The 27755-nt window shown below is 38.0% G+C and overlaps 1 long non-coding RNA gene across 3 annotated transcripts; it reads left to right on the top strand.

The window, feature by feature from the left end:
* The first annotated feature begins 5704 nt into the window (after positions 1–5704).
* Positions 5705–27381, top strand: LOC116782701. 3 transcript variants are annotated; one of them, XR_004355322.1, is made up of 3 exons: positions 5705–5881; positions 8931–8974; positions 27161–27381. It is a non-coding gene; the product is annotated as an uncharacterized LOC116782701 (long non-coding RNA). The 3 variants fall into 3 exon arrangements; XR_004355323.1 differs by lacking the exon at positions 27161–27381 and adding an exon at positions 18155–19002; XR_004355321.1 differs by lacking the exon at positions 27161–27381 and adding an exon at positions 13425–13613.
* Positions 27382–27755: the final 374 nt, after the last annotated feature.

Genomic DNA, 27755 nt, shown 5'->3' with positions numbered 1-27755 from the left:
GAGAAAAGGAGACAGCCTGGAAACTTGTGTCTTACCTGGAGTACTTCCCTCCAAATTCTCTCTCTTTGTTTTGGTTCTATGATTTATTTCAATTTAAGTTCCTAGTTCTTACCCAAACCCTACAATATCTTTCATGTCTCTGTTACCTCTTTGAAGATACAGATGTAATTTTTACATTAATATGTTATTTGCAAAGACCACTGGAATTTAAAACCAGTCTTGAGTTGTTACAGTATTCTCACCATCATCACAGGCTTCACAAATTCCATCCGTTCTCTAAATAAATATTAAAGCTGGTAGCAGAACACTTAACCACCTCTCCTTGCATATTTTATCATCTCTGTCACATCTGTGCCAAAAATCTTCACTTGAGTTCAATCAAATTAGCTCTAGTGTTCAACAGAATTTAAACACCGTTAACCATATAGAACAAGGTAAATCCATTTCTGCCAACAGCTTTTCTTGCCCATTTCAACAGTGAAAAAAGTATTTATTCTAAAATTTTCATCATTGTCCAAGGGTGCCATAGACAGGTTTACAATTCTGAGAAGTTCCACAGTTTACAGAAATGCTGCACATCTGTGTATGAAATCAAATGAAAAAAACCTGGTATTTTTAATGTTTTTCTATGCTTAATTTCTATGCTTATCTCAGATTTTGATGTGCTCAATGGAGATGATCACCTTAGATGGTGCAAAAGATCTCTTACTGACGTTTTTCTCTGCTACAGAAAAAGTTAAGGCACAATATTAAAATAATGTCTAGTATATAAAACCCTGAAGATTTCAGATCCAGTTAGATGTCCAATTTCTAAGTTTGGACCAAAAGACTTGCAAAAAAAGACAGTCAACCCATGGTTGCTGAAACTAATACATAGCTAGTAGTTCGCTCTATGAAATTTTTTCCTCTGAAACTTCTTGGTTACCCAAGACATCACTGTTTAAACTAAAATAGTTGATTTTTATGGTTAGCTCAGTCCATCATTAAAAGAAAACCTAATTTAAACCAGGCTGACTTCTCATTTAATTTCTCTCCAGAAAGGATTTAACTTTAGGAAGATACTAATCAAATTACTTACAAAGGTTTTTGTCCTAAACCCCAACCCAATGAAAAACAAAAAAAAGATTTCATTATTTTCATCCTAATTTTGCCTAGCTGGAATCTAATGGCAAATGGAATAGTCTTCTGCAGGGATGGATAGAAGCTCCACATATTTCGCATGTAGCTACCTCAGATGTCATGTTTGCTAGGCCTCTAGTATTGAAACCAACAGATTTAACCTCTTCTGCACAATAGGTAGCAACTATGGGGGTTCCAGAAAGTCTCAGGGAAAGGAGACAAGTTTTCCAAAACATTCATAAGGTTCTCACAGTGTTCCGGTACGATGCACAGCCTGCAAATGCTAATATTTCGTAGCTGAACAGGAGCTCCTGGAATTTCAGGGGACTGGGAATGAAATAGGCTTCAAATGGTAATGTGCCATAAGCCACCTGGGGTGCATCACTGAGGTACATGGAATTTTTCCTTGCAGTTTGCTTTTAAATAAGATTAAATTAGAACCATGGCTCATCTGAAGAAATTTGATATTACAAGATATGTAATGAAAGTTATATTATGTTCTTTAAGCTCTCTGTGGAGGGTAGGCTTTTAATTTTTGATAACTGGGCTCGATGTTCTTTAGCATGCCACTGGGTATTTTTCTCAGGCATGTCTCTACAGTTCTTCTGAAACAGCATGTGTGTGTAGATTTCTGTTAGAAAAATAGAGAAGTGGTTGAATAATGGTGCTTCAAGTATGCAGAAGACATTGCATGGTCCCACACACTCATTCAAGACCAGAATGACCCTATGGTTACAGAATTAGTTTGGGATCTTGGAATTGTTTCATGAACTTCTTGTGAGGCTGTGAAGAAACCATTGATGCTCAGGGGTCTTATTTCCACCAGTAAAGCAGGAGTAATATTTCCTTCTCCCATCTGTTCCGTTTTGATTACCCACATATTTCCAAAGAATACAGCCTAAAAATATTAAGATTTCTTGGTATCCAGTGCTGTTTAGACCTACACAAATATTCCTATGCTGGACTGGCAAAGGCAGAGGAAGGAGAATGAAGTATCGGGATTTTTGGGGGAGGAACTAACACAGACAGAAACCAACCTTTAGGTCAAATCTTCAGATTTGCAGTACAAAGTTAGTAATGAACATTATTTCTTGGATAAATGTTCATGGCATTTATAGTACCAACCTAGGAGCAACAGTCCACTCCTGGAAGCAAGGCCTGGGGGTTTAGAGCCACAAAACCATGGACCTGAACAAGGCCCGAATGACAGGATAAGTTCTAAAAGACTGTTTTTCATTTTTGTATCCTGTTCAGTTCCCTGCTGCTGAATGGGAATAAAAGTTGACATGATGAAATACTATGGGAAAAGCCACTCTTTCCATATTTCTGGCCTGACCAAAATCCAAAAGGACCAAATGAGTCAACATTTCTTTTTTTTCCAGATTTGTGACTCTGATAATTCAACATATCATATATGTGTAAGCATCAGGGTCCAAGTTCTTAGAAGTGCTAAGCACATATAAAATCTCCCTCAAGCTTATAGCAGTTACAGGTGTCCCAAGCAACGGCAGCAGTGAAGGTATCAGCACAAGGATCGTAGTTTCAGTTCAAATTAGACTGAGTTTCTAAATTCTTCACAGCAATCTTGTTGCTAAGTTGAACTTTTCCTGGCTTTTGTATCCTCTGTTAAGAACTTCTGTTCCTAGTAACAAAACTGGTGATTCAGTGAGCAAATTATCCTCTTTTCCACACTTCAGTGTTCTGGAAAGCACTGGAAGCTCAGCAGTGAGCTTTGCCGCAACACCTACTAAAGCCTGTGGAAAGACTACCACTGACTTCAGACAGGGTTAGATTAAGTCATGGGGTTGGTAGACTTCTACGGTCTAGATCCTGAAAATTCACATGCCTATATTAACAGTAACACCAGCTGAGTGCTTGGCCCTTTGCTGCACTGCATTTTCCTCTTATGCCCTATACATCCACAAGTTTAGCAAAATTTGCCAACCAGGAGCACCATTTTCAGAATTGGCACTCTGTCCCCACACACTACAGGCTAAGAACAACTTCTTGACTGTTAATCATAAATGACTTTCAGAAAAAATACCTTTGCCTTGAACTTCTGTATCTTTGTGAGGAATAAAGAGCTCTGTTCTTCTTTTCCTCTTTCCAATCCTTCACACTTGAGAGACTACAGGTCTGTAAGATTTCAATCACTGCAAGTATTGTTTCCCTAATTCAAGAGAAGGGTTTCATTGGTACTCACACAGATCCTTCTACTTCAGATTAAAAAAAAAAAGAAAGTCAAATGTGCATTATTACAACCAGTGTGAATCTACCAAATTATTCCATGATCCTATGCATGATGGTACAATAGAAGTGGAAGTTACTTATATTGACTGAGACAACCAGGCATTACATCACATGATGATGTGTGGCAGACCTCTCCCTTAAAAAACTGATAATGTATTCCCTGCCCACAGTATTTTGGCTTTTTCTTAGGGACAAGTGAACCTCAAAACATTCAGTGATATAGATCAGCTTGTGCAAGCATCCATAACACGAAGGATGTGGTTTTGTGTGTTTTATTTAATTGTTTTTACTGCATGGCTGAATAGTCCTGGTGAAGGATTTGGCCTCGAAGGAGAATAATGTTTTTCATAATTTCCTAATGTTTACTCATTTCTAACATGTTAGCACAGGAAGGACAGCAATACTGCAAGAAATATAATCTTGGCAGCATTTTAAGCACATCCCAGTTCATTAGGATTCTCTTAAAAACAACAAATACTTATATTGATCAAAAAGTAATGGTGTATTATATTCAAATATTCTGATTATGCTATGTTGACTTGCAGTTTGTGTTACTACTTTTACACTCTGTTCTAATTCAGGGTTTTATCACAAAACCCCCGAGATTTCTCTGTGCCTTGCAAAACACTGTGTACAGCAATAAACAGAATCCATTGTTTTCATTACTCATAGGTGTACTGCTTTTAATGGTGACAGATTCAGAACAGTATATGTAAATATAATACAAATATTAAAATATAAATTAGTGATGCAGAACATGAAGAAGTACCAAGGCCTTCAAGTAAAGAAGTGAAAAAGACGTGCACAAATAGAATTTTGTGATCTTCAGAAAATACTCTGAAGAGCTACTGGGATTTTTTTCATGATTATGAAGGAAACTTTTTATTCAAATTTGTTACCTCTCCTGAGATAAGACCATAAGACAGTTAAAACAAGGGTCAACGAAACTGTGCCCAGCTCTTTAAATTAACCAAGTGAAAATGCACATACTAAATTGTATACTGTACTTTTAGTGCTGTAAAGATCAATTATCCACACAAACAAAAGGAGAGTTTGTGTATCACTTCAGTTATAAAGACTTTAACAGAACTTCGGAACATAACTGAAGAATTTTGCAATCTAGGATAGGAATCCCATTCAACCCAATGAGATTTAAAATACAAATTTGGTGCACAAGTCAAGTTTAGAAGTCAGGATTAGAAACATTCTCATGTTAATGTGAGGATAGACTGTGTGACTAGAGCACATTTAGAAAGCCCAGTTGGAACAAAAGGCTCTTAAACACAATAGTTTTACAATAAAACAAAACAAATAAAAGCGCTGTCAAGGTAAAGTTACCACTTTTACTGAGAAAGGAAGTATGCATACATGAACGTTATATAAAAATTAAATAAGTTTTCTTTGATCTGTTGACAAGAAAGCTAAACAAGCCAGTGGATATTCTCCAAATAACTTCTCATTATTAGAATTTTTTTTGATGTCCAAATTCCTTCCCAAAATGAACAAACATGGGTCCTCCGGGAGAAGAGACCTGAAAGCCAGAAATAATCATTCTCTACGCATCCTATTGTTAGGTGATGTCCAAGGTTAAGAGTTTTGGAGAACTAAAGACAGAGACCATTTAGTTAATTTCCTTCAAACGGTTTCATATGAATAGGAAGAGGACTTTAGGCAGGTTTAAGCAGGTAAATACTATCCTCTTTGGTTTTGTGAATTTTAATTGACTTTTCTACAGTTCTGGACTACTGTCCTTCATTCTTCATTTAGAAATTCCAGGTTTTGAGAAATCAGATTAAGCCTTTGTGTTCTACCCATCATCAGTCAGCAATGACTAATGCAATGGGGTGGGAGTGCACTTCACTGGCCTCAACACAGTGTCACTGAGTGACATTAGGTGGCACAACTGCTGCACATCTCCTCAAGTGCCTTGTCCAGCTCTCATCTCTTGGTGGCCCCCACAGATTACCCATGGTGAAGGCTCTCAGAGCGCAACAACTTGCCCTACTACCAGGACTTCAGAGGTGCCTTTTTTCTTGGAAGAGCTATCAAACCCTTCTCTGTAAACCTCACAGCCTCCCCCTCTGTAATATTCAGACTCTGCTTGCCTTCAGCAGGTGGTCCCTGGCCCCATCAGCTGTAATCTGCAAGGTCACTCAGGAGTCAAAGTGGAGTCAGACAGTCTGCCCTGTTTTACAGCTGGCAGTTCCTGTTGGGTGACGGGCACCGGAAAGAACCTGGACCAGAAAACAAAGTTAATGATTACAGATCATAGAATCTTAACTGTAAATGGTGGGTTCTTCCTTGTATGTCAAATATTTATTTCCCTCTTCTCCTGTCAGCCTCCACCAAGAGGACAGGGGAGCAGCTCCATAGGCAGGAACTGCATGGACCAGAAAATCGGCCAGCTGTTTGCACGTCCAAAGGCAAGTTAAGTGGCTACCTTCTCCTGGAGCTTCAAATTACCTGATCGGGTTTAATACTTCTAAGTTCACCTGAGGAAGTCTTAATCATGGTGAGTTAATCATTCAATGCACATCTGACCAAGGCCCTTGGCAGTGAAAAATATTCCAAAGTGCTTTTAGTAGATGGATGCTATCACTTTACAGTGTAGAGTGCCAAACAATATATTAAAAAAGACGCTGTATGCAACTAAATATCAGTCAGGAATGTGAGGTTAGGGAAAAAGGTGTTGGAATGCAATAATGAGTACAGAAAAGGCAGCATTTAGTGTAACAGAAAAATGAGTGTACCAAAGATTCAATTCTGCAAGAGCAGGTGTTCTGCAAGTTAGATGTCTTAAACTCATCACTACTTTTAAGAACAATGTTGCATATCATTCCATTTTGAAATTCTATTATTATAAACAAGAAAAGGTTTATTTATATAACATGATCTACACAAAAAGAGTAAGACTAAAACTTTGGACCATCACAGATACATATATGTATTAAAAAGACACTTGCACAACCAATATCTTTCTGCCATCAGTTTTAGGTGTGCATTGTATATTTGTAGAAAGCTTATTTGATGGGAAAAAATATGAAACTGGGAAGGAAACTATCTTCATAACAATGCTCAATCAATTGCTTCAAAACTTTAATTAAAATTTGAAATAAAAGGCATATTTTTCCTTATTCAAAAAAATGCTGAGAATTGCAGTAAAGAAAATGAGGACTTATATCTCTACAGAATTCTTTTTAGCTTCACTGTACCTAATCAAGTCAAAAGCATAAGTTATCCATCAAGAACAAAATGTTACATTTGACTCAAAGAAACACCAGAGCTCTAAATGCATTGTGGTTCATAGTTATTTAAATATTTCAAAAAATTACTATAAAAACCTTAATAATACCGCTACCATTCAAAAAAATCTATTAAGCTTTTCAAGTCATATTCACTTTCTGTGATGTTTTGCAAACTTTCCATCTTAGTTCAGTACAATATTTCAACGCTATACAGTCTTTTTTGTGAGTTTACGATACAGCAACAGTAACAACAAAAATAACAACAAAAATAACAATAAAGCCAAATTCTTGAAGTCTTCTGTTTTCACTCTTTTCTTGAAGCTCCAATTATTGGTTTTCTTCCTTTCCGCAACTATAATCATGCTATTCCAAAGGAAAGATTTTACATGGGTTTGCTGTGAGCAATATTTATACATATGGTTTCTACTTCACTGTATTTGATTTTTCAAGTCTGCACTGCCAAGAAACTGCACATTTGCAAAAAACATTTACCATACAATTTGATGACTCCTTTACAATGGCCCGAATGAAACATTAAAGTTTGTGTGAAATACCATCTACACAGAGTACAGATTAACAAATTAAGGCCTGAATACTGCCAGTCAACACACAGAGACAGCGCTGTTATATTGATGTTCACACAGAGTTCTATTGAATTTCAGTGAATCTCGTAACATGGTTCCACATTCTCAGCCATCTGTAGGATGAGGCTTTGACTTTGCTGCTTAGGAGTCACTGATGAGCTCCAGGCCTACCATCTTGCAACAAAGCCCATGAAGACAAACTTCTCCAATTGCAAAGGCTGCATCTATGCTATATTCATCACAGGATCTTAGATTCAGGCTGGATATTAACAGACAACATCAAAATGATTGTGCTTTGATCTAGCAGGTCTTATCATCCAGGAGTTCTACCCTCATGAAGGTAACATCTAAAAGCATGCAAGACACACTTTAAACAATGGACTATTTAGTATCCAGTTGATTACCTGCCATTTTTTATCAGATTTTTTTATTCACATTAAAAAGGGTTAATTTTTCTAGAATGTATCCCAAAAGAAGGACTCATCCATTTTCATTGGGCTAAGATATGATCATGACCAGAAGTTTGTGGGGGTAGAAAAAGCCAATCTTAACATAAATGAGCTATGAAATACTACCTAAACCACAAAATCAACATTATTAAATCCTAGGGAACTATCAAGCAAGACAACTAAAAATCACATTTAAACTAATTAAACCAATTTTATTCAAGTTTCTCTTATGTTGATCCATTAAAGTTTATAATTAGCTAGTAACATAAGAAACAAGGGGGATTGTTTTTCAATGTCTTTCCCGTTAACCTAATTTACCAGAATAGCTACGCTCAAAGCAACAAAAATTTAAGTTTTGTGTTCTTCAAGATCATCTACAGCATTTTAGTATGTCTAAATCTGTATACCTTTGCTGCTTACTTCTAAATATAGCATATTGTTTTGCTGTTAAAAATAACCTTCTTTATTAATCACGTACTCAGTACAATGGCGACACACTGTCTGTTCTAGTACACATAAAGTGTTGTAGCTTCCAGCAAACAACACCCTTGGGAAGAAAATAAACCTGAGGTAACTATTTACAGTGATTGGTGGCAAGTATTTCATGGGTTTTGTTTATTTCTACATCGGGAAGAATATTCCATCTGCTTCAGGTACATGATAAAACTTTAGCACTGAAATAACATGCCACTCGTAATATGGTGTACAATTGGAAAATACTGCCAAAACCTCAGCTACCATAACTCTCTATAGTCTTGCAATTGTTAGGGATATGGTCCCAGAGCATAAAAAGCTACATGATAAAATAAGATGCAATATTGTTGATTGACTCTTTTTTTTTTACTATATGTATAAGAAATAGTAACTTTCCCAGAAGTTCTTATCCACTTTTCCCAAAAAATATGGAAGTAGTGTATTGCTCAAAGCACTATTTTTGAGGTTGGCTTTTAGTTTAGCTAGAAGCATTTTTGGATAGGCAGCAGAAACCCATGCTACAGTTCACAGAAGTTAAATGTCCAGATCAGAACCAGTATCTTTACACAAGGTTTGATTTCCTACTTTTTTTAAATAATGTAATGAATACACTGTGATCCTAAAACAAAAACTGAAAAGGGCAATGAATATTCTTAGCAAGGAAAACTAATCTGCCTTCATTTTTTCTTCACAGAAATGAAAAACATCTACATTAGAATTAGCCTGGAACATATCTTTTAGCAATAAAATTAGATACTAAATCAGAAACTTAATGCAATAATAGTGAAGATGTCCTCTGTTTTTCACAGATCACACTACACAGACTCCAGACTACTATGAAAAATAGATGATGGTAAGTATTTGAGAGAAGTAAACAGACGGTCCAAGCCCACTAATCCAACATGTAGTAACATTTGCCTGCAAATCAGGAACACATAGCTATAACTGATGTGCTGAAAGAAAGCAAACACAGAATATTTATTGAGATTTCCACCAGAGACCATTCGGATTTGATATTACCTCAAGATAAATTTGACAGAACAGCCATTTTGCTCTAAATTACATAGACAGTATTAATTTAAACACAATGTCACTAGCAGATGTTAAGCCAGTGAATCTGCCTCTACTTAGAATGTGTAAAAGAAAAACTATGTAAAAAATTTAGAAGTTGTAAACTTCTATTTTTTTTCCTTTTATTACCAATCATTATTCTGAGAGATGTCACCCAACATGTTGTTTATTTAGCTCTTGATCTTTATTTGTCATAATTTTATAGATGATTTTTAATTTCTCTTTGGGAGTTGTTTATAGAGTTGCTGAAGTAAATGTTTTTATGGTTTTTAGGCCTAACAAATCTTTGCCCCGCAAACAATCATATTTGTGTAAAAACACCTGCAGGACTGGAGACTAAAGGATTTAGCTCATATTTTTTCCTAAGAAAGCTAGCCCCAAACCAAATCTGTTTCTCTGCAAAGAAACTTGTGCTTATTCTTGATCAGGTTTTTGTGCCTAATGCTAACTAATACTCAAATACTTGAGTTTACCCCTAAAGCATGAGACAGAAAAAAATTTACATGTAATAAAACAAAACCTCTGTTAAATATAAATATGCACAAAAAAAATGGTTTGCTAATACAATCCTTTATGAAAAATTTAACCTAATATTGCTGTAATATATAAGCTGAAAAGCAAGTATCATTTATCCATTAGAGGACCTTCTTTAGAAAAGTAATAGAGCTGAGAATGAATCCTGCAAATTTGGGGTTTACCCTTTCATGATTCTATTGGCAAGCCTCAGAAGTTGGATTCCTGCCATACATGATGATGATATTTTAATACCAACAAGCCTTAGTACAAAGTATTGCAATTTACCAGCACAGATCACCTCATGGTTAGAGACTAAAACACTTTTTTTGTTGTGCCGTGTGGTCTGCTACAGAGAAATTAGCCACTACGTTTTGCAGTTATTAAATTGTTCTTCTGTTTCCAGTGGGGAATCAGGTAGGTGATTAGAAGTCCTAATCATTGAGATTATCCATGCAGGAAATGTACCACCTAGCCATTTTTTCAGCTTCTTTAAGTGGAAGAAGTACCTGCAATATGGAAAATACCCCAGAGGGCAGCAGCTTGGAGGTGAAGGGTTGAGGGTGTAATTGTTTTTGCTGCCTACTGGTGGCTGGTGGCTTTGGTGCTGTGTTGTGGCAGGGCCAGGCTCCCTTTATGCCAGGGCCTACATGGAAAGATAAGATGGTGACAACCACAAAGCACTTGGATTTGCCCTTAAGAGCAAGGTCCTTCTTCCAGGGGACTGCAGAGGAAAGAAGAGGGAGTAAGCTGGAGAAGGGATGAGGATAATTTCACAGAATCATAGACTATCCTGAGTTGGAAGGGACCCACAAGGATCATCGAGTCCAACTACTGGCCCCGTGTAGGACAGTGCCAGGAATCACACCATGTGCCTGAGAGCATTGTCCAAACACTTATTTCACATGGTAAATATTCTCTTGACAGAATCATTCTTGGAGCCCTGGGACAAGGGGGAAAAGACTGACTACACCTTTCGGGAGAGGAGAATACTGCACCCAGGTAATAGACAGCATTCTTGCAGACCAGAGATGCCTCAGCAGCACCCAAGTCCAGGAGTTGCAGTTGCACTAAGTCATCATTTTCCCTATCTAACCCCAATTTAGCACCAATTTTCTAACACTGAGGTGGGTCCATGCAACTGAATCTTCACCTGTTTAGTGTGCAGGTTCACAGCCGTACAGGCGGGATTACATTCTCCACACAGCCAACCAACATTACATCACTGTCCTAAAGCATTTGCAACTTTATGAAAGGGAAGAAATTCAATATCTCTTTATTTGTAACAAGAAGCCAACTTCTTGCTGGCTATTTTTCACGAGAAGAATCTCTGACAATCATGCAGAGCAAGCAATGGTTAATTAAGCTAATCATTTGGAGACAGGCAGATCTATAGACATCATCACGCACACCCTGGTGCTGTCTCTGCTAGCTCTTCCCTCCATTCTCCTGTAAAGGCTGTTCTATCTTTTTGCTACCACTAGTTGCTTTGTTTTTCCATGGTCAGTGTAAGAACAAAGGGTATATACACAGGGAAGGAACGTTGGGCACTGTTAAGATAAGGAAGGGACAAACAGTTTCTTTTCTCAGAATGTACAAACCTTACTTTTTTAATGATTTCCCCATAAATCCAGAGTTTATTCAAAATGCACACACACTGACCAACAGTAACTCCCATAAACAGACTTGGTTGTTCTTATTCAGTGGGAACTGTGACTGCTCCTCAGTTTAGTCCAAAACACATCTCTCTGCCCCTGACATGGGCAGTGAGAGCAGCCTCTTCCATAACTTTAATGATACATTTCCTGCTTATTGCTCTAGTCTGTCTGTCCTTGCTGTGGGTTTTTTTGGTAAAACACTTAAGAAATGTATAAATATCTTTTATGCACAAATATTGTGGGGGTTTTATGGCCTTATTAGGCCAAATTTATCTCAAGCAGAGTTCTTTGTATTCACACAAGACAATAAAAGGTTACTGAAACTTGACCAGTTTTTGTCAAGAAACACAAATTTCTGGATCACAGGACATTTTACCTTCAAAGAAGACATACTAAGTAATTCTGAAAGCTGCTGTACAGAGCTTAATTTAATAGTGACTCAGGAGATGATGTCTCTAGTGAATTTAGGCCTACTTCTGGAATTTCTCTTTGACATAGTCCCACAGACCTTTGAAAGGAAATTGGGACCATAGGAACAGAATATTTGCATTAGGTTACTCAAGATCTTTCCAACCTTACCTATTCTGAAGAGAGTGTTAATGTAAATAATAGTCTTGTTTACATTATGTGAATCGAATCCCCTCACATGGGCCCAAAGGTGAAAAATTTGGAATCAGCTAGTGGCTAATCTTGCTAACAGGTGTGCTACAGTTAGACACAGGGGTGACCAGAGTGTTTGTTTAGAAAGTATGGTCACATTTTGGCCCCTCATTTTCAGCATGTAGTATCAGCCACACAAGCAAGTGGCTGGCAAATAAGCCTGTATGGGAGGTATCCTAATAGCTCTTCTGAGGGAATTAGCTTTGCCTTACGTTAAATATACTTGCGTGGGTTATATTATTTTTTCCCCTACACATTGAACCCAAATTTGCCATTCATAATCAGCAGGTTTTCCTGTGTCTCATCTTTTGTAAACTGCTTTTCAGAAACAGAGAGCCCATGACTCCTTCAACATTAATCAGCTGGAATAAGAAACAGTGTGGAATAAGAAGTCAATGTTAAGTAGGCGTTAGAGACTCCAAAAGCTGTTAGCATTATCTGACTAACAAGCAGTGATCAGGAAAGTGTCACTTTGTAGGCTGATAATACCATCATTACTTTGAAGTGGTGCACGCACCAGCAGAGAAGGAACACTGCTGTTACTAGAACAAAGGCATCCTGCACACACTAAGGGAGAAAGCAGACATGAAACCAGATGAAAGAATAGAAGAGGGTTTTCTGGTTTACTAAGCTGCCAGAGTACCAAAACTGTACATATGAGGCAAAGGAAAACAACTGCACACACATAAGGAAAAAGCCAAAAGTGTGGGATTCTAGTTGCTGCTGAATGCTTTATTCCTCTGGATCAGCACCAGTATGTGAAAGAACACAGCAGAGAGCAGTGGGAATTCCTCCAAGACTAAAAGGAAGATAGGAATTATTAATTAGAACTTGAAATAAAGTGTGTGGACCTATAAATGCAAAAATCCAAACAGAAGTCTATGAGCAGAGAGTGAAAGGTTAACCACCCCTGATACTGTTATTCAAATTACCTGAGAGCTGGAGTGGGGCACTGTTCAGCTTGTGCATGGGTAGGCAAAACTGACCTGCAGATAGCTGGCAATGGTAGCCACATTAAAACTTACTTTCTGGTGTTCTAAAACACTTCAGGGTAATAGCTATATGATCATGAAGGTTTGCCCTTCAGTCAAAGCAACATAGTTTTCTGCTTGGATGGCATTGGCACTTTGTCTTTGATTCTTTTAATGCTGAATACCACCTATGACAGAAAAACAGATCATTTCTTAGTATAGCACATCTTGTACTAGGCTATTCCAACTTCTATTTTCCATGACTTAGAGGGGAAGAAAAATCAGAGAAAGACAGACAAACAGAGGACAGATTGCTTTTCAGTTAAAAGTTCAGGAAATGTTTTCCCAATCCAGGCAGATTATGCTGGTAACTGAGAAGCTGAAGAATCATCATTACGATAATTTTTTCCCTTTTTCATTCCTTCATTAGCCCAGAGATAGCAATGCCCCTGTGGGGCCTCACTTCTGATTCTCTGAGGAAAGTCAAGCAGCCTTCAGAGCCACAAGATGAGATAAGGCTGCAGCTATGAACAGTGGGGCAGAAGCTTTGGCATCTTTCCCTCCCACAAACTTTCATTAGAGGTCAAGCAAACTACTTAGGCCTGCTATTACAGAGATGAAAGAACAGTTTTGTGATACTGCTGATATATGCAAATAAATAAATGAAATAGGAAAGACAATTGAGGCTCCTCGATTCCAGTTAGCAAAACACAAAATGACAGCTTTCACAACAGACTGTTCCTGGAATGCTTTCCAACCTTCTGACCTCAAAGTCTTACAGTCCAGGAAAGGACAGTTTGTTACACAGTGCCCGAGTTCAGTGACTATACAGGCTTTAGGTAGCAGTAAATTCATTCACCTCCCTTTTTTGCCCTCCAGCATTCCCAGGTACTTTATTAGGCAGTGGTGTGTCATGGTTTAGGAATGGTACTCCCCAGTTTAGTGCTCCCACTTAGAGTCTCCAGACCACACTGTCACTTGCTGGCTCCTCCCTCCCCCTCCTCATGAGGTGGGATGGAGACCAGAATGGGAGATCAGAAAGGTAAAGATCCTGGTTGAGATATGACCAGTTTACTGGAAACAGCAATGAGATAAGAAAATAAACAATAAGGGCAACAATACTAATGAAAGAAGGTACAAAAAAGAGGTGAACAGAATGATTCACACTGAAACTCCCTGACAACAGACAATACTTCATTGCTCCCTCTGCTATGCTATGCCAACTCTGGAAGAGACTCCCTTCCTCCCACCCCGGCAATGATGTAAGGTGGTATAGAATAACCTCTGGGTTCAAGCCATGCCCCCTCCTGGCTACTACAAAAATTAACCCTGTCCTGGCCGAAACCAGGTGTAAGGTGATAGATAAGACCACATAAAAAAAAGAAAAAGGGTTCCTCATAGTTTCCTGGAAAAACCCTGCACCTCGGAAGACATTCCCAGAAACTGATAAAAGGATTCAAATGAAGAAAGTGATAGGGAGAAAACATGGCATTTTTTTGGGAACATCCTGGCTGCCAGGAACTCTGCCAGGTCCACTGAAGTGGACCCTTGGGCCTATTTCATCAGTCTATCACTCCAAAATTAGTTTATTTACTATAGCCATTCAAACTGCCTGAAGAAAAAGGTGTAAAAAGAGATTGGACATAAACAAAAGTCAGGGAGAAGTTCCATCCACTCTGTGGAGGTAACCAATGAGCTACCTTTCTCTCCCTCCACCTTCTCGGGATGCCTTGGGATGAACAATCACTTTATACATATACACTGACTTTACTTCTGCTCCATAGTACTTTAAAATTTTTACTTATTCTTTGTTAGTTCTTTTGTTTTAGGGAGGGTGCTTAAGCTTTGCTTTACTTATTCTTTGTAAGTTGTCTTATTTGTAGGCTGCTTTTGCTTTAGGGTATGGCTTCAGTTTTAGCTTTAAGTTTGTAAGTTGTTTGTAAGTTGCTTTAAAGCTTGTGGTTTGTGAGTGGCTTTGCTTTAGAGTTTTTGCTTAGGTTTTGCAGTATTAATATTCTTTGTAAGTTGCTTTGCCTTAGAGTGCGTGCTCATGCCCAGCCTTGCTGTTGTTGCTACATGGTTTCAGTATAACTTCTGCAGTTAAACATTATCACAAACCCTATAAGTTGTCACAAATTTGTATTAATAACCATGGTTTTTTGTGAACTGTTAGAGTGACTCTGTTTCTAGGTGCTGACAGTTTCATCGACAGCAAAATAACTCATAGGAAAAACTTACTGAGGGATTTTCCTACCGCTATTAAGGGCAGTCCCTTAATTTAAAAAGGTATCCAATGTCCTGTCTGTCTCAGTGAACCCGTTAAGGAAGAGTCTCATTAGGTGAGAAGCTAACAGACTGTTTTGGACATTAAAAGGCTTTCACCTCCTGGGGGACACTGGCCGACAAAAAAAATAAATTAATACAAGTTGGACAGAAAATTCATCTTTTCTGCTCCTTTCCATGTGACACCAGGACATGGTGTTACAAAATTTACCAATAAACTCCATGGTGCTCCTGGGAGCTTGGCAGATGCAGTCCACAGTAGAACTCACATGTCAGAAATAAAAGAAAATCCAGGCCTAGCTTTTGCAGTCATTACCACTACAATAGAAAGTAGAAATTAGGAAGGACTTATAACCCAGTAAATGGATAAGTTTTAAAACAGCAAAATTAAATTTTGTGCCATCTTCTGATCTGAAGGATATTGCTAGGAATTTGTAGGGCAGCGAGTTTATATTACATCCTAAAATATTCACATGATTCCATTCAAAAAGCTGTAAAGATGAAATTAGGATATGGAAAAAAAAAACATACTAACATGCATATTTTCCAATTTAAAATAAGTATTAAAGATTGTTTTTATTATTTCCCTCCACCAACAGAGAACTACTATACAGCCAAGAGAAGACAGAAGCTGCTGCCTACTTTCTAAAATCCTCTTGAACTCAGGACCATTCAACGTCTTTTAATTAGAAAGATGTACTAAAGCACAAGGAAGCATAGCAGCTTATTAGTTGCTCCTCTCCAAAGTACAATTTAAAAGAACATGCTGATATCTCAGCACATCTCATTCCAATCAGGTTTTTTATGACACAGGCACTAGAGCAAACAAACAGGCCTACATGGCTCTAAGTTAACTTCTGCCTACAATGAGCATCAGCAGATGAAAGGAGGGTACTCCCAGCTCTCTGAACAACCCCAGTTTTCTCAGCCTCTGTTCGTAAGAGAGGTTTGTTACCATTAACTTAAGAAAGTGATATTAAGATGCAAATAATGCTTTGCATAATTGTACTTGTTTGCCATGGAAGAACTATGCGGCAACATCTGTGCCAAAATTTCCCATCTCCACTTTCTCTAGATGGCAGATACTTATGTCTTCTACCTTCCTTTCACTCAGCACAGGCCGCAGGTCAGCCTTTGCCCCCTCATTTTCCACCAGTCCCTCCTTCCCCCTCACAGCTGTTAGCATCCTTCTGCATCATGTACATACAAGCAATTTGAAACCCAGTTGGAATGTCCACAGAAAAGTAAACAAATGAGGCTTGGATATTAATGTACTGCCCTTTTAAGCCTTTTTTTCCCTATTGCCACAACCCCTGTCTGTATTAATTTCTAGTTGGAATTTAAGGAGAGTTTTTACTGACACAGGGATATGCTAGATTAGGGGGTTTTTGCAACATCAGGATATCTCATGTCACTTTATACTTACTCCTGAATAGATAGAAGTCCACCTTTCATAATCCATCTCATTAAATGACATTTTAGCCTATACTATAATCCAAAGTGTTCTTTTCATCAGGAAATACTTTATAAGGTCTACATCCTGCCATCAGCCCAGGCACTGATCTCCCACTTGAAAACAGTGAAGAGATCTGTGTAAAATATCACTGTCAGGATATGGGTAATCACTGATCTTTTTCTGGTCAGTAGTAGGAGTAGAAATATGCTGGTTTTCTCATATTTAGCAGTTATTTGGCCTGAACTTATTATTTACCTGTATATTATTAAGGGTATTTGAAAAAGCTTGTTTTCTTCAGATCCCTAAAGGGGAAGAGATCCACGCCAAGTCTTCCCACACATAATTATATGTTTCTACAACAGAACGTTTTTTTAAAAAAGTCACTTTTTTCAGTCCAGGGATGGAGAAAATTCTGTCTCCTTGCCAATTCTGGGAATTAAAAAAAAAAAAATTACTAATTTGAGTTCTATAAAAAATGTTGTCATCTGTCAAAATTCTGTATTCATTTACCAGCTACTTACAAGAGGCAAGATTACTGCATTTTTTTCTTAGACCTAAGCCTCTAGTAGCAAATAAATTGTAATGGAAATAATGGTAAGACAGCGACAAGACAGGGTACAGGGTTAGCAAGCTTTCATGGAAATATATTTCTCCAAAGGCACTCTTAGGTCATCCCTGTCAACTCTTTATTGGTTTGTGTTAAAACATTTTGTAAAAGCAATTGAAGAGGTCAAAAAAGAAGACATCAGTATCTAATCACATTTTGTGATCTACATTTTTAAAAAATATTCAATTACCACTTACAGTCAGAAAGAGTAAAAGAGTAGAGAAAGGGAAGATCTCCCAAACCCTAATTTCAAGTCTGTAGCACCAAATGATGGTGTGATTTTAAGCTGTACTTACTATCACTGCTTATTATGAGCTTAACAGCATTAAAGGGATGTGTGGAGCTGGAGGAGTGAAGAAATTTCTTCTGTTCACTTTCTGAAGGCATATGCTTACTTGAGAATATCAACTTTCATCTTTAACAAGTTACTAAACCTCACAATTGTAGAAAACCTTTAGGAGTATGTCTTCAGCACAAAGAAAATTAAAATCATGTTTAAAAACTTGGTTTTTACTAGAGAAAATCAGGGGAGAGAATAGTTGACAGATGTTTATAGGACTGAGGTTAACAGTGCAGGATCTATACTCACTTCTCTCCATCTGCAAAATAATCTTTCTGAAAGCAGAATACAAAACGGAGAAAGTAGAAGATATGTTGAAAGGGAAAAAGGAGGTAACTGAAGGAAACCCTACTCTTTTATTCAAGAAAAGAATCATAGAATCATTTAGGTTGGAAAAGACCTATAAGATCACCAGCTCAAACTGTCAAATATAAACAGTGGTATCTTCTGTTCTGTTTCCCTGTTCTTTTGCAGCAAATGGCCCAGATTAACAGAGGTAGATGTCACACCCTGGGAAGAACACATCTCTAACACAAGGAAAAGCATGTCATCTGACAAGACACTGCACCAAAGTTGGCACCAAATCATTTGGTAAACCAAGATGAAAAGAGAAGTGCAGCTCATGCAAAGAGATGGATTTTTTTAAAGAATAAAATAAATTTTAAAAAAGTTTTACTTATCCAGATTCACCAGACTCACCAAAATTCCCAGCTGTGCATCAAAAGTAGTTGTAAAGGCCAAGAAAATCAGCTTTCTGCTGCATATGGACTTTTACTCAAGCAAACATAACTCAGACACAAAACCTCCCATGTGTCTTTTAGCATACAGTTAGTTACTGAGAAAGACGGAGTAAAACCTGTGGAAACAGGAAAGGGGAAAACAGAAGTGCTTGCATCACATCAAATTACAATGTATTTCTACATACTTTATTCTTGCTTTTCAGCTGATTTAGTGAATAGCACTGGCTCTCACACGATCTAAGAAGAGGTTGAGCTGCATGGCTGGGAACAGGAGGTGCAAGACAGGTCCGTCTTTCAGTGGCAGTGATGTACTGGCTCTGCTCATCTGAGCTGATTGAAATGCTACTTCATCTCTCACAGTGCAAAATCAATTGGAGTGACAGGAATCATTTTCCTAAACCATTTAGGCTGTGTAAGAGCTCATCTGCACATTTCCTTTGTAACTTTGAACAAGCCCCAGTTTAAGCCATTAAATGAACACCTGAGGTAAGAAAATCTGGCCAGTCAAAATTCTCTCACCTTGCAGCATTGCTAGAAGAGACACGTTCTTAATCAGACAGATAGAACAAACACTTAAAAAGTGAGAGCATTTTGAATTAACTCACAAGTTTTTTGTATGGAGGCTGTAGCTCGTGGTTACTCAGAAGACACATGAGTCAGTTAAAGATATCTATACCTTCTACCAACAGTTCTTGTCTGTGCAGCACAGCTGGCAGAAGAAGGATGTGTGCTCACGCTTGCAGCTCTTGTTACTCCACCAGTTTACACAAAATGCCCATTTTTCACTAGGGTGGTAAAAGCCTAGGTTTTGTTCTGCTGCCCCTATTGTGAAAATGAACATTGGGAAATGAGACATCTGCCTGAGTGCACTCAAAAGTCACTGAGTTTAGTAATGTGGTGACTAGGCAGCCAAAGTTTCACAAAGATAAATATAGTATGCATGTGCACAACCAGCATACAAATAGTTTACATGTGACTACACAGGCATGTACAACTAATACCTTTTATGTGGTCTGTGGCTTTTGTTCAGCTCCTAAAGTTTGGTATAATATTGTTCTTTCCCATTTACTGAAGGAGATATTGCAAATCTCACAAATTTGAGATAAGGGCCATCTTCTGTTTATTAATTTTCCAAGCTCTCTTCCCAAAACTCTTACAGTTTTCAAGAACTTTGATCCCAATTACCTCCAGCTTAGTTTGGAGCCTCCCAGACCCACCATTCCCCTGCAAACAGTCTGCAAAGCCATGACCACCTTCCTTTGTCCATTTAAATGAGAGAAAATTACCCCAGCCTACTATGTAAACTCCCAGATTTTGCTTTGGTATTTTGAATTAACTGATTTTCAAATCCAAGTCATTAAAAATGTTCTTTTCTGTTGATTAAATTTTACCAAAAAAACCCAACCAACCAACCAACCAACAAAACAACCTCCACAAATATAACATGATTTCCTTGGTCTGAAGTCACTGTTGGCATAAAAGCACCATCACCATGACATATCTAAGGTATAGGTTATACAAAAAGGGAGTCAACATGGTTATTTGGAGTAAACAAACCAGTTAGATAATGGCAAAACTGCCATGGACCCTCCAACTGAACCTATGTCTGCAAGCATCAGACTTAACAAAGTTTACTTTCTTTCTGGTTTATGTTTTATGATGGATTGGCTTAAATGTCAGGAAATTTCTGACCCACTGTTGCTTCCTCTGAGCTCTTTTCCCCAAAGCTCAACACTTCAATTTTTCTCTTCTGTGTGGACTCATCAGTGCCTAAGGCAAGCATTTGATCAATTTAAAGAAACATCAGGAGTGGAAAATGCAGTCCCAGCCCACTCTTGTCCTGGTACAAACATTCATACTGTAATGCAATGAAATGGTTTGGATTAAAATTAACTTTTTTTACTTATTGTTTGGTGGGTTATAGTGTTATTCAAGAGAAGAGTGATCCCAACTCTAACTTGCACATATAAAAGAAATAAACTGAGAGTTAATCAGATTTTAAAAAAACCTGATTTAAATAGATGGCAATCACTATGAAATACATCAATTTTTTTTGTTTCCATGCAAAAGTATTTGGAGTATGTGAAAATAGCAGGCATGTGAGATTAAAGATAAACCTGCACAGTCAGACACACTAGGCTGAAGGCCATTTTCCAGTCTCAAAAAACTATATCTAAGTCATTAAAATAAACTTACCAGTGCATTACATGCAAATAGTCCAATTAGCACATGATCTAAAATGAATGCCATGGTTGAATTTGTCTAAGATGCAAAGGACAGAGTACTGGTGGGGGTCATGCAGAGACCCAGTGGAGAGATTTCTCCTCTCTAGCAGGTAATCAGAAGGCTTTTGTACGATTAGAATTTGAATAGGTTGGTTCCTGTGCTGAATACTGTAGATACCTTTTAAGAAGCGTCATGCATCGTGGTTGTCACTGTGGCACCTTTCACAGTCAACAACTTCATCATAAAAAAACCCAGAGAATAAACATTTCTTGTTATTACTGTCATAACTTACCCTTTCTGGACATGATCAGAACCATTATCCTGTTTTGTCTAGCAAAATTCGGAATTGACAACTTGAAATGATCCTGAGTGCACATTCATTAATAATCAGAAATAAACAGTTGCCAGCAGATGGCAGAAAATTATGGAATTTTTTTTCTTCTGGCAAGCAATAGATAGGAAAAACTTAACTTAGCCAAAGCAAAAATGTCAAACTGTTGTTATCAGAATAATAAAAATGTTATGGAAATATGTTTTTTATTGATTCATGATGAGGGCTGTGATTTTTTGTTGCTTTGTTGTTGTTGTTGCTTTGGAAATTACAGTGTCAGGAAAAAATCTCCACATGAATCTATGAATCTCCCATCCTTCTCCTTCTGCTATGACTTTTTCCTTTTTCATTTGATGCAGCTTTAAGACAGTCCTCCAACACAACTTGGAAAATTCATGGCCTGAAACTGCCTAAATTCATGTCTGTCTTTAAATGCTCAGAGAAGGCTTGGGTTTGGCTTTAATGTACATGCCAATTAGTTTCCTTAGCCTCAGCACAGACTTTAATTGGATTCACTCTCAGGACAAAATGACCTTTCCATTCACAGCTCTGAAAATTCCTTTTACCCAAAATTTTAGAAACACAATTGTGTATTCATATATTCTTGTGGCTTTGCAAAGTGTTGAAATTAGTTACTCATATATATACAAACAAACTTCATAACTACCATGGAAACTTGTTATTATTGTAAGGGTCTAAAAACAATAACACAAAGGTACACAGGTACACTAGCTTTTGATATTATGGTTTCATGGCAGAAAAATTCAGATCAGATATTCTTCTCAACTCATTGCTTTGATCAAACTTCCCACAAGCAAGTTTTATTAACATGTTAAATACGTGCAGTCACCCATACATCTCTGCACAACTCAATCCTCCTTCCACAGGGTGGATTCTGTTAAAGGATGGATGTATTTGTCAATTTGGTCCACAATCCAACTCTCAAGCAGTCGTATGATTGTTTTAGCCCAGTACGAACTTAAAGTTTAAAAAAGTCCTGGTGAGAGAGGTTATTAGTGAATGCTAAATGCCACTCTAACATGTTTGGGTGTTTTGGAGGTTTTTTGCAAGTGTTGTCCATGAGCAGAACTAAGTTTGTGTCTGTCTCAGTATCACCTGGGCAATGCTGTGGCTTTGTACAGACATTAAAAATTTGACAAAATTGCAAATTCTATGGAATCCTGATAGTTCAGTGAGATTTTTTTACCACTGTGTTTGAATGAGCTCAGGTTTCATCAGATGTAACTGTAGGGTGGAAGAAGAACATGATGGCCAAGTGTGACTCCTGCTCCTCTGCTTTTTAAACAAGAAGAATTGAGACACTGAATGCCAAGGGAGAAGAAAGGGGCATTATGTGATAGGTAACATCAGTTCATCACCAACATGCAGAATGGGAGCTGAGAATTAGCACTACTGGTTTTATTGCCAGTCCTATGGATGAACTTTCACAAGGGGTATTTTTTTCTGAAATTAATTTTCCCAGTCCATCACATGGACACACAGCCTTTCAGGTTGCTTTAATACCTCTGACTTCAAACATACATTACCTCATTCTTTCAACAAATTTCATTTTCTCTACCATACAAATCAACAGTTGCTTCCTACAACCATTGAAGTTTCTACACTGATGTGAGAAAATATATATTCCTATTTCCAAATTTGAGATTAATTCTGAAGAGTTCTATTTGGTAAATCCCAGCACAAAGCTGGAACAGTGAAAAAAGGGCAGGTTTTGACCACAGCTTTGTTTCATACCTTCCAAGCATCAGCTCTAGAAAGGGCTTGCAATACCAAATACTTAGCAATACTGCATATTTTGCAATACTAAGCTTTCCAGAAAACCAAAAGCAAATGAGCTCCCCCTTCCTCTGGCCCTTATTTCAGTCCATTAAATATTTAATTATTTCAAGATCTCTAGCTTGAATGCTTTCCACATTGTCTGGAATTCTGTTTTCTTGAAGGATGGACTTCTTGGTAAAGCCATTGTAATTACTTGTAAAAAGATTACCTTGTGTACTGTTTACTAGACCACACTCATTCTGGGTGTTTAGGATGACCATAAAAATAACAATTTGCTAATTAATCACTTCTGTGTTTAAAATGTCACCACTTCTGTCTGTTTGGCAACATTAAGTGTAATTAAATACCAAACTTCAAAACAAAGTAGCATTAAATGTCCAACACCTTGACAAAAGTGACGAATTTGTGAGGATTCGTTGACAGAATGCAGTAGGTTTATACCGACGTGTGATAAGTTTATCAACTCCGTTTGATCTTTAGTTAGTCAGAAAATATTGTATTTACATATGGCTGGATGTATGCAGTCTGTTGGAAATGATCCAGTGTACTTGGCAAGAAAGGAAGATTTTGGCAAAGGATTGCATCTGCATTTATAGATCTCTTGGGGAAAAGTTGTGTCATCAGGGCAATCTAATATGACACATTTAAATGTTTCATTAGCACCAATGCAAACATATGCAGGGTAAAGCTTCTATTTTTTAGTTTAGGTTTGTACAACTCAAATTTTTTATTTCTTTATGTTTTCAAAGAAGTCTGTGTTGATTCAAATCCACTTGTAATGTGTCTCAGATCCCTTGAGCAGTGCTTTAGTACACCAGCAGAGAAATGCTAATAATCACACACACGAATACACACACACACACACACACACACAGAGGGAGTGAGTTCTGGTACAGAAGACCTGGCTTTGCACACACACACACCAAAATAGATCATACTGAATGTAGCTGTTTCTGATAGATCCTGCAGAAATTAAACACTACGTCTTGACTAGTTACATATGTACTCCCCTCACAGTAGCTGGTCATGCATTTTTCTTTTGATATGAATATGTTTCCAGTACAACTTTTGTTAAAAATAGAGTGTTCTCTTCAAGGCAGTGAACTAAAAGAGAAGTACGTTCTCCATCTTCAGCAAAGTCAGAATAGTTATTGTGGTTGAATGTCTTCAAGAAGCTAGAAATTCATGTTATCTCTTCTGCATACATTTTAGAGTTAGCAGTGAGTTTAAAATAGGACCCAAAGAGTGAAGCTGATGCTGACCTATGGCTGTATTTGTACATTAAGAATCGTGGCATTCTGAGGAACTTTACATGCACCATTTATTAGAAAGCATACAAAACCTCATTGACCTGTGACTCAATTTCCAAGGAGGTGTTTCTGGTGGAGGTGGGAAGATCTGGGGGCAGGTGGTTCTCAGATTGGACCATAAATTGTGAAAACCCTGGACACAGAGACATGCACCTTTTTGCACTCCTTGTGCCAGAAGGCCTTCATTAAAGACCTACTCTCTATCTTATCTGTACTAAATTTTTCTGGAGTTTTTCTGCTCTCAATTTTCAGGCAACAGTAGGGAAAGGGGCAGTGGGTTCAGACAAAAAGAGGGGAAGTTTGGGTTAGATATACAGAAGAAATTCTTTACTGTGAAGTATTGGCACAGGTTGCCCAGAGGATGCTCCATCCCTGGTAGTGTTCAAGGCCAGGTTGGAGGGGCTCTGGTCTAGTGGAAGGTGTCCCTTCCAAGGTGTTCCGTGCACGGGGGTTGGAACGAGATGAGCTTTAAGGTCTCTTACAACACAAACCATCCTATGACTCTAACTTTTTCTTTCCAGAATGGTGCACTATTGCACACAGATAACATGCTACATTTAAGTAGTGGGTTAAAATTCAAATAAGGGAACACAGGATATAAAAGGGCTTTTTCATTTAGAAGAGTCCAGTGCTTGTAACAAGGTTCATTGCCAATGAATTTACATGATACAAGGTATTAAAGTGTGCAAACAGAATATGCGGGAAGAAAATTCAGTTCTGAGATGATCTGATGTTATACAGGTACATGGCATTGGTCAGGCATTCCATACTGGAGCAATGCAACTGAAGCTACATATTATTCTCTTCAGAACTTCAGAGATAAACAAGTAGTCCTGCACATTGTAATTACTTCTATTGTGGTTTAGATTGTTACAAACTAAACTGTCCTTTTATCAACACTGTCTGCAGTTTAAATCAAGGGACATCCTAGAAACTGCCTGTGATCATTGGAGGGCAGCAGATGAAGCCAAACTGGGAATAAGACGACATGGATAGAGTCAGGGAGAAAACAGAGCCAAGCTGACTGTGATCAGTAGCAGGATCTCACAGGCACAAGGACATGGGTATGCTCTGTGCACACCAGTCTGGGGTTAGAGTTCGCACTCCCCTATGTCCTTGAACTCACAAAAGGTGGCCATCCTGGACAATGGACTCATTTTTTTCTGAAGTGTGAATACTATCACTCTGTAAGTCACAAGTCAGAGAGTGCTACAGCATCTCCCTTTCAGTTGGTAGCTGGTGGAAGATCACAGAGCTAGTGGCTTAAAATGGTCTCACTGATGTTAATGGCTTGGGATGGAAGATACATAAACCCTATAAAATAGTTTATTGTGTGTATTATACTGCATTAAGAAGTTATTAAAAGATATCTTATGGCTGGAATCAAGTGGCCTGAATCAGAGTGTCCTTCAAAGTACTGAGTTTGGAAAAAGAAACCAGTGATACAAAATAACCAAATTTGATATTGCTGAGTGTTGCTAGCGATCTAACTTCACCAAACTACCATGCTGAATAAAAGGCTTAGATTCACTGAAATACCTAAATATAGGTCTGTCTCCAAGCATTCAAATAAATTTTAGAGAAATAAATCTACACAAGCCATGGATATTTCAATGAAGTTTTGATATTATTCATATAATGCCATCCTTAATTCAGATTCCATCATAGTTTAAAATTATAGAATAATTGAAGCTGAGATGGATCTCTGGAGGTTTTCTTGTCCAGTGTCCTGCTCTAAGGAAAGCAGTCCTCACTTTTATATCAGGCTACTCAGTCTTGTCCAGTCAAGTTCTAGAGATCCTCAACAATGGCAATTCCATGGCCTCTCAAGGAAATCCATTCCAGCACTTAAGTGCTTTCATCAGAGAAAGAAAACAGTTGTAGCAGACAATTTGTTGATTATGTGAACTGACAGGAGAGCATCTCTGTTCTCAAAAAACCCTGTTTCCAATCCTTCTCTTATATGGACTATCAGCAGTATAGGACAAAAATGCTGCCATTCAAGTGAGATTTACTGATTTAACCTGCCTTTAGGTTCAAGGTAACAACATTTAATTGCCTGCGTCTCCATGTTCTATGCTGTGGGTAAGCATGTAGTATGCACCATGCACAACATTGCCAAGGAAGAAAAGGTCAATTTCTCTCTGCCTACTATGGCTGGCATCCCAATTTCTGGGATAAATCGCAGACGTAACCCCGAATACATCCTTCCAGTACCTGAAAGGACCCTACAAGAAAGATGGAGAGAGATTATTTACAAAAGCATGTAGTGACAGGAAAAGAGGGAATGGTTTCAAACTGAGAGTAGGTTTAGATTATCTATCAAGAATAAAAACTTCCCTATGAGGGTGGTGAGGCACTGGAACAGGTTGCCCAGAGGTCTGGATCCATCCCTGGAAGTGCTCAAGGCCAGGTTGGATGGGGCTTTGAGCAATCTGGTCTAGTGGAAGGTGTTCCTGCCTACAGCAAGGGGGTTGGAAAGAGATGATCTGTAAGGTATCTTTTGACTCAGGTTATTCTATGACTCTATGTGCAAAATTGCTACTGGGGTTGTTAATAGCACAGGGCTTCCCTCTCAATTATATTGACAATCCATCCCTGGAGCTCAGCTCATCAGGTACTGGAGGATTTTTCACCTTTATTTGAGTAACATGAACAAAGTGCTGGCCATTTCACTGGTCACCCAGCAATGCACAAAACCTTAATGACTATAAATTCTTGCTTCCCACCCACACAGAGATCCCTATCTGATTTCAGATGGTTCCATAGGGAGAGTTGTTGTTTGTACACAACGTCAATAATTGAAACTTTTCATCTTTCCTTAATCTATCATTTCTCTTTCCAAAAGTCCTCTGCAAACAGTCACTAATTATCCCTACGCCCTTCCCAGGAGGTGAGTGGGTTGATGACTTCCTTTCTGCTTCTGTTTCTCCTGTGCTGTACTTTGCCTTGCAAGAGCATCAGCTAGCTGTTTTTCCCATCTTTCAGAAGGCCACCAAGTAGGTTTCATGCCTTCTCTTCACAATGAGGGTTGCCAGAAAACTGGGTTTCTGTTCTGTCCTATTTTCCTCAGGGCTCGTGGGATATGAAAAAGGAAGGTTGATGAAGACATCCGGCAAGTATCTGCCTACCTTCCTGTTGTTCAAAACAACATTTGACTCAAGACTGGATAAAGTTTATTCAAAGCAGCAACTTATTCGGTTCAAATGGATTTAAGAGTCAATGCAAACATTCAACAGAGTTCTAATTACCAGTCTCCTGCCTACATTATCCTATCATCTGAATCAAAATAAATCTGATGGACTATAATAAAACACTTGGCAGCATTTTTGTGTTGCAACAATGTCCTCTTTGGTTCCACTGATATTCCTTAAGTGCAAACTGATATTGTTCCATGGGATACTTCCAGCAGACAAGATTAATTTGTATTTCCCACGATAAAAAAAAAAAAAAAAAAAAGCAAGACAGAGGAAGGGAGAAAGGCCAGTACTGAATAGTTCAGTTTCATCCAGATTAAAGTGAAATTAAATGGTATCTTTGCTGTTATTTCAGTATGTTACATCTTCAGCATCTCAAGAACTGGGTGTCAGATCAAGCCCTAAGGAAAGAAAAAAAATAAAAAGATGTGTATATATATGTGTGTGTGTGTATATATATATATACACATA

Source organism: Chiroxiphia lanceolata, chromosome 2 (assembly GCF_009829145.1).
Source record: "Chiroxiphia lanceolata isolate bChiLan1 chromosome 2, bChiLan1.pri, whole genome shotgun sequence".
In the NCBI taxonomy this organism is placed as follows: Eukaryota; Metazoa; Chordata; class Aves; order Passeriformes; family Pipridae; genus Chiroxiphia; species Chiroxiphia lanceolata.
The sequence above is the reverse complement of the archived record's forward strand: the minus strand, read 5'-3'. Positions and strand labels throughout refer to the sequence as shown.